This window comes from Ursus maritimus, unplaced genomic scaffold (assembly GCF_017311325.1).
Source record: "Ursus maritimus isolate PB19 unplaced genomic scaffold, ASM1731132v1 scaffold_33, whole genome shotgun sequence".
NCBI lineage: Eukaryota > Metazoa > Chordata > Mammalia > Carnivora > Ursidae > Ursus > Ursus maritimus.
Genome location: NW_024425897.1, coordinates 3,421,172 through 3,430,892, shown reverse-complemented (window position 1 = coordinate 3,430,892; position 9,721 = coordinate 3,421,172). Strand labels below are relative to the sequence as shown.

Sequence of the window (9,721 nt, the reverse complement as noted above, 5' to 3'; positions counted from 1 at the left end):
GTGGGGGGAAGACACCCCCCCCCCCCCCCCGCCCACATGGCAGCTGGCTCAGAATGTCACCAATGGTGTAGCTCTACAGGACAAGAGCTACCTAGCTCATAGGGGCCCCTGTGTTCCAGAGAAGGACATTGCATTCCATCTGCCCGAAGCTACAAGCAACATCACTATGCCAGAGTGTCAAATGGCTCTCATCTCAAGTGCCAACTCCAATTGACTGGTGGTGGCTGCTTGGCTCTAAAAGGCTAGGGTGGATTTACTATGTGCGCCAGGTACTGATGAGAGAGAAGAAGGTCAGCTGAAGACAAAGCATAAGCCTACAACTTGCAACTCCCCCCCCCACACACTCCTGGGTGGGATATGTGATGTTCCTCCAGGAAGTTCCCGACTATCTTCCTGTTAATGCCTAGCTAGAGGGAAAAACAACCTTAGGGTATCCTGTGAGTCTTCTTTAACATATGAAAATCCTTTTGAAACTTCCCTGTTTCCTTACCTCCCCCAACCCTATAGTATATAATCAGCCACCCCTCACTACCCCAGGGCAGCAGCTCTTTCTGCCCATGGGTCCTGCCCCCGTGCTCTAATAAACCACCATTTTGCACCAAAGACGCCTCAAGAATTCTTTCTTGGTCATCAGCTCCGGATTCCACTCCACTGAACCTCACCTATATTCCAAAACTGCATCAGTACCACAGGGGGGAACCCAATGGTGGTACCAGTGGTGAGTTCTGGCCCTGCGGCACTTCACTTTCTTTGTTCTGAGCAAGCAACTATGGTGTGAACACTCTGGACCCCTGATGTGGGTGGATAAGACATGAATGTCTGGTCTCCCCATTAGCACTGTCATGGTCCTGTGACTCCCTGGGTAGACATGGGAAATGTGGTGGGCTGAGAATCTGGTCATCTCCAGGTGCAACCAGGGCAGGAAAGGCTCAGAACTAAGCGTGAGCCTGAGTCACTGGCCAAGGGGCCATCATCTCCTGAACCCCCTGAAATAAGCCCCAACAGGCAGCAACCCCACTGGTGCCCCCACCACCACCACAAAGTTAAGTGGTGCTGACCAAGGATTATGGTCCCATTTGTGGCCATATATGTGTGCCTTGTGTCACTGCAGGGATCAGGTGGCTGCTTTCCACCTGGCAGAAAAATGCAACCTGTGTGAATCTGTACTCAGGTGGTTGCACCCCACAGGGTTCCTCCAAGATCCCAGGTAGGGTGGAGGAAATGGGACACCAGCAAGAGGGGGTGGTGATAAACACACAAACTCCTCCCCCTACCTCCTCCCAGGCCCTGAGCAGTGGTGATTCGATAGAGATGAGGGAGGGCAGTCCTGTGGCAGTCCTGCAGGGTGGGCTGAGCCAAGCTGTCCTTGGATTCAGGCCTGGTGGCGGAGGAAAACCTCTATTTCACCGAAAGGCCCTTCCTGCCCTCAGAAACACGGCTCCCCATCCAGCCTCGCTGAGCCAAGGTCGGACCCCTGCCTCTCTGTGAAGACCCCGGGGCCACGAGTGTGGAAGAACCCCCAGGCCCGGGAGTGTGACGGACTTGATTTGAGTCCCAATGACCTAGAGCAAGTGAGAACATTTCTGAGTTTCAATTTCCCGTCTGTAAAATGGGAAGGCAGAACTCTCCCTCGCGGACTGTGTGAAGAATACAATTACATATTGATAGGAGGGCGCGGCAGGGCAGCGCCCGGCGAACAGCTGGCGCCGGAGAAGGATCCCAGCGAGCTAGGGGCAGTGATGGAGGCAGCGAGGCTGGAGTCCGGGGAAGGGGCGCGGGGCCTAGCAATCCCCGCTCGGGCCGGACGGTCCGGGGACGTCCTCGAACGCGGCCGAGAGGGGGAGGCCCCGAGGCCCCGGCCGCCGCGGTCCCGGCAGGTGCCGAGGCCTCCGCCACTCCACGAAGGTGCCGGTCGTCGGCTGGGACGGACACCCCAGGAGCCCAATGGCAAGCCGGCGTCTCCCAGGACCCGTCCAATCGGCGCCGGTTGCCGGGCCGCGCTGGGCCTCCCGGCCAATGGGAAAATTCGCGTTCGGATGGGGCGGGGCGGAGGGTCGCGTAGCCGGCCAGACCCGCTTTGCGCACGGGCCGCGCGAGGGGCGGGGAGGGCTGGCCCCGGAGCTGCACGCTGGGCCCGGGAGGGGGCTGCACGCTGGGCCCGGGAGGGGTCCGCCCCCGCACCGGCCCAAGTTGAGGCTCCGCGGACCGCTAACGCCGCCGCGCCCAGGGGACGCCGCGCCCCGTGCGCCGAGAGACCCGGGGACGCCCGTCTGGGGGCGGGGGCCACGCTGCGGGGCCGCCCAAGCCGCGCTCCAGGTAGGCTTGGGCCGGGGGAGGGGGCGCGGGGTCCAGAGGTCGGGGCCGGGATTGGTACGAGGCCAGAGGTCAGGGACGGGATCCAGGTTGCGGGCCAGCAGGGGCCGGGGTCTAGGTGGGCTCCTGAGCGGGCAATCGAAGTCCGGCGGGGTATCGCGGCCCGGTAAGGAGCCGGGCTCCGCCCCACCTGGTCCTCGCCGGCGCTGCGGTGCGCGAGACCCTGGACCACGGGGGGCGGGTCCCTTTGTGCGCGGCCTCGGGGCCCTGGCCGATAGGGCCAGGGCGCCCCGCACCGCGCGCCCCCGCCGAGACGCGGCCGGAACCCGCAGCCTTGACAGCTCTGCGCGACGCGGGCACCTTGCAGCTGGGGTCCGCAGCCACGGAAACTTTCCAGGCGCCCGAGGGGCGGCGGGGCCGGGGAACTTTCCTGGGGCGGCGCGCCACTGGAACCCGCTGGGGGCATGGCGGGGCCAAGGGGATGTCCCTGCTCCCGCTGCTCCCGCCGCCTAGAGGACCAGGGAAGGGGTGCCGCCTGGAGTCCCTGCCTGGTGCCCTGAACGGGGCCGCCGTGACGCGGGATCCCCCTGTTCCGCCACTCCTGAGTCCCCTCGGTGGGACACCGGACCCCTGGCAGAGGTGGGTGCTCCCCATTCGTGGTGGTAGTCAGCCCGGGTTTGCTGAGGTGTGGCTCCAGGGCAGGCAGCCTGAGATCCCGAGCCTTCCCATTTTAATCTTTAATTAAATGTTGAGTACTTAAAACGTGTCACGATTTCTAACCTGTGCGTAATGTATCACAGCAAACGAAGCTCAGGGACTCTGGCTGTTTTCCCTGTAGACCCAGGGATGTTTAGAAACAAGAGAAGAATCACCCCAACAGGGTTTCATGCTTTGGGCTAAACTCTCAGTGTAACCTCAGGTGGTTACCCCTCTCTCACATCCGTTCCGGTTGTCACCTACATCACTGTGCAGGGCACACACCAAGTCAGGATTTATAAACCCAGGGGGTTGGGAGATGAGCGGCTTAGTGCCTGTGAAGGCAGCCTCTCCCCATGAGAACATGCGCCAAGGGTGGACTGAGAGCCTCCATCCCCTCCCTCTGCCTCCACTTGAGATGCAGGCCACCACCAGAGTTCTGCTGGTCCAAAGCAGGTCCTGCCTGTCTTGTGTTCAGTGTATCTCTGGATCTGAGATAGTGCTGGACACAGGAGACAGTCAGAGCCCTCTACAAAGCATACTGGACCCATGGCCAGTAGTTCCTGAGTAGGTGGTCCAGGCCTTCGGTCTGGCCACAGCATGTGGGGCTGTGAATCCAGAGCACATCCTTTCCCCCAGCCTTGCCCTGTCCCATCCACAGCACCGTGTTTGTTCCCTGCTCCCTCAAGTCTGTGGTCCAGTGCCACCCAGCACAGGGCTGGGCACAGAGCATTCACTATGCTCAGGATTCTAGTCCTGGCCTAGGAAGGGGATCACAACCAAGTCAGCCCCTGCCCTGCTCTTCTTCACGGTCTTTTCTACATAGACACAAGTACCTGCAGACCACGACCCTCCCAGGTAAACTGGGCCATCTCTCAGTCCTGCTGAGTGAGCTTCCCCATGCCACATTGGGGTTGCATGGTGCTCCTTCTAGAGGTGGCCCCTCAGGTCTCTTCCCAGTCCCGGGGTCTCTGCATCTCTGAGGTTCTGCGAAGGCAGGACTGTACTTCCATCCCTGTTTGTACTTCGTAAAGATTCAGCGTAGATTTACCACACCCACTCCACGCCAAGAGTCAGGCCTGAGGGGCATGAACAGTGGGATCCTGCACCTTCAAGGGGAGCCAGGAGCTACACACAGCTGGGGAGCAAGGACACTAGGCATGCTAGAGCCCTAGCCAGTCCCTAGCATCTGCCCTGTGACCTGGTCTGGCCTCAGCAGAGGGAGGGAAGGAGCAAGCCATGTGGACTGCCTGGGGGGCCATCGGGGGTTCTGGGGACTTCCCATTGGCGGCTCAGGTCGGGGGAAGGCATCTGTTTTTTTGCCACCAGCTTCCATCAAGATAGTGATGAAGTCTTGGGCTGCTCAGTAGGGAGACCCAGAATTAGGGAGTAACCAGAGGGTCAGGGGTCAGGAATCCCTTATTGGGTTTTCCTGACTGGGACAGCTGCACAGTTCGGTTTATTTCACAGGTCAGGAAGATGAGCCCAGAGCGGTGGACACCCATTTCATCCACATCTGTCTCTCATCCCTTCCCCCACCTTGTGTGGGGCGCAGGCTCTTCCCACTGCCCCAGTGGATCATGAGGCGCCAACAGCCTCTAGGAAAGCAGCGACTAGCCGATACGGCCACCAGAGGGCACCCAGGACCGCCATGGCAGACCAGACTGGCCCCACCCAGCCTCCCTCAGGGCTGGGACCCTTCCTGAGGAACCTGGCGGGGAGGCCAGAGCTCTGCTTTCTCCAGACTGCCAGTCCAGGGCGCAAAGCTGGAGAGGAGCAAGGATCCCTGGGGCAAGGCCCCTCAGTAGCCCCCAGAGACCCTCACCACCTTTAGTTCAGGCGAGAGGAGACCCAGGGACTGAATGGCAGGGTGACTGAGCACAGGCTTGGGCAAAGACAGTGAAAAACAGGCTCTGAGTGAGGCTTCCTTCAGGCCTGTGCCCCAAGAGACTGCTTGGCTTCCATAGGCTGACCCTCCCACCATCTAAGGGTCCTGATGCGGACTCTGAGCCAGCCTGTCGGGCTGAGGCTGTGCCTCTTCCACTTTATCTGTGAAAGAAGGTGCCACAGAAGTGGGTGCCTTTTCACGTCGCACCCAAAGTGGCCAGCGGCCTGGAAGAGCACGTCAGGATTTGTCATGGCGGAGGAGGATGTGAGGCTTGAGTGCAGAACAGGCTCCTAGACAGACCTGCCTGACCCCCATTGCCACCACCCGGGTTCCTCATCACCTGCCGTATCCCCAGGTTGCCTGCCCAGCCCACTCAGCTGGGCCCCCATCCCTCCTCTGGACTCAGTTTGTGCTCATTGAGCTGCCTCATGCTATGAACACATGACTGGTCCATGGCTTTGCAGGACTGGCTGCTTGGCAACCCTTGCGGCCTGGGCTCCTGCCCCAATCTGAGATGCAGCAGGCCTTCCCAAGAGTGGGGGCAGACTGGACAGATTTTTGGGGCACTCCAGTGTGGGGAGGCCCATGGCATGGGTAGGCTTAGGCTTGTATAGCCAGGTGGCTCCACTTCTCAGGACTCTCCTCATCTGGGGAGCCTGATAAGAGGCAGGTTTGGTGGCTCCCTTAGCTCCAAGGCTCCTGGTTCGGGAGTCCTTGGCCAAGTAAGTGACCCCAAGGTCTACAGATCAGCCCTGAGGGGGTGCTAAGAAGGGATTCCAGAGACAGGTACCCCCTGTACTCTCATCACAAATCCAGTTACTCGTTCTCTCTTCATGTCCACATCTGTCTACTCCCTCAGGGCTCTGTCAGGCTGTTCCCTGCCCCCACCTATACAGTGTCCTGTGACAAGGGTGCCCATGCCTCCCAAAGCTTCCACCACCCTGCATCCCCCAGAGCTTCCCACTTCCCCTACCCTCCTCCTGCAGGAAGCCCCCAGCAGCCCTGCAGATACCCTCCCCCCACTGGTGTCTACTACTGGCTCTCCTCTGTGTTTATGGAGCTCTTACCCTGGCTAGAGCCCCACAAGGAGGGAGCATGTTCTTGTGGCCGAATATCCCCAGCTGAGGTGGGGGCACTGGGAACAGGAAGACCTAAGTTCAAATCCTGGACCCAGTTTACCCACCTATAAAATGGGCTGTTGGGCCCATCCAAGGCACCTAGCGAAAGTGACAGGAGGGCACACAGCCAGCGCCTTGTGAGGCTCTGTACAAGCCCGGCACTGAGGGGGAGGTTGGCAGCTATCCGGACTGATAAGAAAGGCATGTCGTTCTTTGTGGGACAAACCGTATGTGAACACTTACGCCAAAAACAGAAGTGTCCCAGAAACATCACACTGCAAGTAAAGCTGCTTTCTGAGCCTGACGTCAGGGTAGGAACAGTAGCTCCTCTGCTGTGGGCAGGGCGGGTGGGCAGGCTGCCTCCCAGACTTCCCTCCCAGGCACACATGAGAGTGAGTGTGCACGAACACATACACGTGCATGCACGTACACCTGCCTGGCTCGGGCCACTATTCTTTCCTGGTGCAAAAGTTCTCCTTGCCTCCTGCCTCTGACCCCATGAGTCCCGATCTTCCCGTGATTCCACCATGACCCAGAGCCCCTCCTTGTGATGAAGAGGCTGCTGGGAGGCAGAGACACCTACCCTCAGGGCCCCCACAAAGGCCATATTCACAAAGGAAGATTAGATAGAGGAACAATCTGGAAAACACTGTAGAGCCCAGGGGAGAGAGCTTCTATCACCCCTGACCTCCCAGAGATGGCTTTCGATTTGTGACCCAGACCTCCCTCCCTCTTTGTGCCACCCTGGCTTTGGTTTCTGGTTTTAAAGGTTTTATTTATTTTTTTAAAGATTTTATTTATTTATTTGACAGAGAGAGAGGGAGCGAGCACAAACAGCGGGAGCAGCAGAGGGAGAGGGAGAAGCAGGCTCCACGCCGAGCAGGGAGCCCCATGCGGGGCTCAATCCCGGACCCTGGGATCATGAGCTGAGCCAAAGGCAGACGCTTAACCATCTGAGCCACCTAGGCACCCCTAAAGATCTTATTTTTAAGTAATCTCTACACCCAACGCAGGGCTGGAAGAGTTGCATGCTTTTTGGGGCGCCTGGGTGGCTCAGTCAATTAAGCATCTGCCTTCAGCTCGGGCCATGACCCTGGGATTGAGCCCCACATCAGGCTCCCTGCTCAGCAGGGGGTCTGCTTGTCCCTCCCCGCTGCCCCTGCTTGTTTTCTCTTTCTCTCCCTTCGTGTCAAATATATAAATAAATCTTAAAAAAAAAAAAAAAGTTGCATGTTCTACCAACTGAGCCAGCCAGGTGCCCACCACCCTGTTTTTCATTTTTATGAACATGAACACTCTCTGGCATGTTCCACCAGCTAGATACAGTGACAGGGAATGTGTCCCCTTGGTCATGGGCTGAGACAGGAAGCCCGTGGGCGCTCCAGCTGCTGCATGTGGGGCACACCTAGCCATAACTCTGGCCCCTTGGTCCCAGGGTCTGGGAGCTGAGCTGCCTGCCTAACAGGGACGCGGGTTCTGGGCTGGCCCCAAGGAGCATCAGGAGAGGCGGATGGCAGAGCAGGAGTGGAGTCCCAGAAAGGTGAACGGAGCTAGGTGGGTGTTGGTGGGCCAGTGGGACCCTGGTGCAAAAGTTCTCCTTGCTGTACTGTTTATCACAATGAAGCACACCCAACCTTCTGGAATGGGGAAGACATTATTATCAGTCTGCAGCTGAACAATAACAGTTTTGAAGGCTAGTCAACAGCAGTAGAAACTTTTACAAGGGACGGTGGTTATCTGACATAAACTGCAGACACCACAGTTCCAGTCGAGTGGGGGTAAGAGAACGTGCATGAATGTGCAGGTACACGTCAGGAGCGCCGCAAGATGACCTCAGGGTCAGGGATGATGCTGCCCCGCCAGGGGTCTGGCCTCATCTAGAAGGGATTTAGCCCAACAAGTTGATCTCACAAGGTACCCTGTGGTTTCCCTGCAGGAGCTGGAGCTGGCAGGATGGGTGTTGGGACATGCTGATTTCTCTTCAAGACAGGTAAGTGACCTGGGCTTGGCCTGGGGATGTCTCCCTCTTCGCATAGGACAGAAGAGTGTCCTGGTGGGCCTGGCAGGTGTGGCTGACAGAGGGGTGGCCCGGGGTGGTGTATACTTCTGGTCAGCCTCACTCTGGGGATGAGCCTTAGTGGGGCTGACACGAGGACATTGGCTGGATCTGATCTTTACCTATCTTGACTTGGATGCTTCCCATGCAGTGTCTGGTATCAGCTTAGCGTACCCAGCGTGTCTCTTAGCTCAGGTGGTCCCTGCTGCCCAGGGGAGACTAGAGCTACCAGCTGGGGACACACTGTCATGTGCTGGCCCATGGCCTTGGGTGTTACCGGTGTTTGTAGGTTGACTTGCTAGTCGCTCCTCCAGTGAGATTAAGGCATGGTGCCTGGGAAGTATGGCAGGACTGGGAAGCGGTGTGGTCCCTGTGTCCCCCAGCTCCCTCTGAATGGTGGGAAAGTATGTGCTGCTAGCACCCTGGCCTGTCAGAGTTTGTTGTGGTGGCTGTATTTACAGAGTGGCGATGGCTAATGAGAGTGCCTCTGATCATTCTTGTTCCTCCAGTATGGGTGCCCAGTCCCCAACCCAGCCATCTGCTCCCGCCCTACCGGGTGCTGTCTCCTTGGGAGGCTTGGCCAACCCAGCCCTGTGGATTCTCATTGGCACTGAGTAACCAGTGTGGACGGCCTGGCCCAGCCAGTGCTGTGCTGTGTGGTGAGAAGACAGTGGTCACAGACCTAGGGGACCCCAGGCCTCCAGACACCTCAGTGTTCTGTGCCAAGGACTGTAGGACAGGGAGGGACAGGGCCTGCAGGACAGGGCCTGGCTCCTTCTTTGCTATTCCACATGACTGTGGGTGTGGGAAGCTGCCAGCTGGCTGGTGGTAGCCGTGCATCTCCTGCCACCTGGCGGTTTACCGCCTGGGCCAGGCAAGGTCAGGCCACGAAGCTCAGTGGAAGGCTGTTGGGCCACAGGTGGGCCTCTGGATTGGGATGAAGAGGCTCAGGCTGCATCCAGGGCTCAGAACGTGGCATTGTTTGTCGTACAGGTGACATGGTATCTGGGGGCGAGGTTGGCAGGGTGCTGATACCTGGGGGCTGTGGGTGCCCTTCGCTGCAGCCATGTCAGCACTGATACCACCTCCTGGGAACCTCCCCCCACCGGCCTGGCCTTGCCCCATGGCACCTCGTCATCAGCCTTTGCACAGCTGCGCTGAGCATGGCTGCGCTTCTGTGACCACTGGACCCATGCTGGGTTTTTTTGGGTTTTGATGTGTTTCTCAGTCATTGATGGGAATCTTTATTTTAAAGTATGAATTCTTCCCTCATCTGTGTGCCTGTGGCAAGTTCTTTCTCAGTCTTTCAATTTTTGTTTATGATGGTTTTTCATGTTCAGAAATTTTTCATATTTTGTGAAATTCAATGAACGTTTCCTTTTTTAGTTATTCCATTGTCCTTCCTGAGCACCTAGTCAGGTAAAGGCACCCCTATTTTTTTCCTGAGGTATTTCTAGTGTAGTGTTTTACATTCAGGATTTCATCTGCCTAGAATTTATTTTGACACAAATGTAAGTTGAGAATTTAACTTTGTTTTTCACTTTTATCTGAACCATTTTTTTTTAAAGATTTTATTCATTCATTTGAAAGAGAGCACGAGGGGGGTAGAGGGGCAGAGGGAGAGGGAGAAGCAGACTCCCCGCTGAGCAG

The 9,721-nt window shown here is 57.7% G+C and overlaps 1 protein-coding gene across 4 annotated transcripts in view; it reads left to right on the top strand.

The window, feature by feature from the left end:
* The first annotated feature begins 2,134 nt into the window (after positions 1-2,134).
* Positions 2,135-9,721, top strand: part of ARVCF (ARVCF delta catenin family member) — a 49,569-nt gene continuing 41,982 nt past the window's right edge. The window contains exons 1-2 of one of the 4 annotated variants that reach the window (XM_040619590.1): positions 2,135-2,316; positions 7,952-8,005. The gene's annotated coding sequence lies outside the window, so the exon portion shown is untranslated. The remainder of the gene's footprint in view (positions 2,317-7,951; positions 8,006-9,721) is intronic. The other 3 variants (XM_040619589.1, XM_040619587.1, XM_040619588.1) reach the window with 3 other exon arrangements.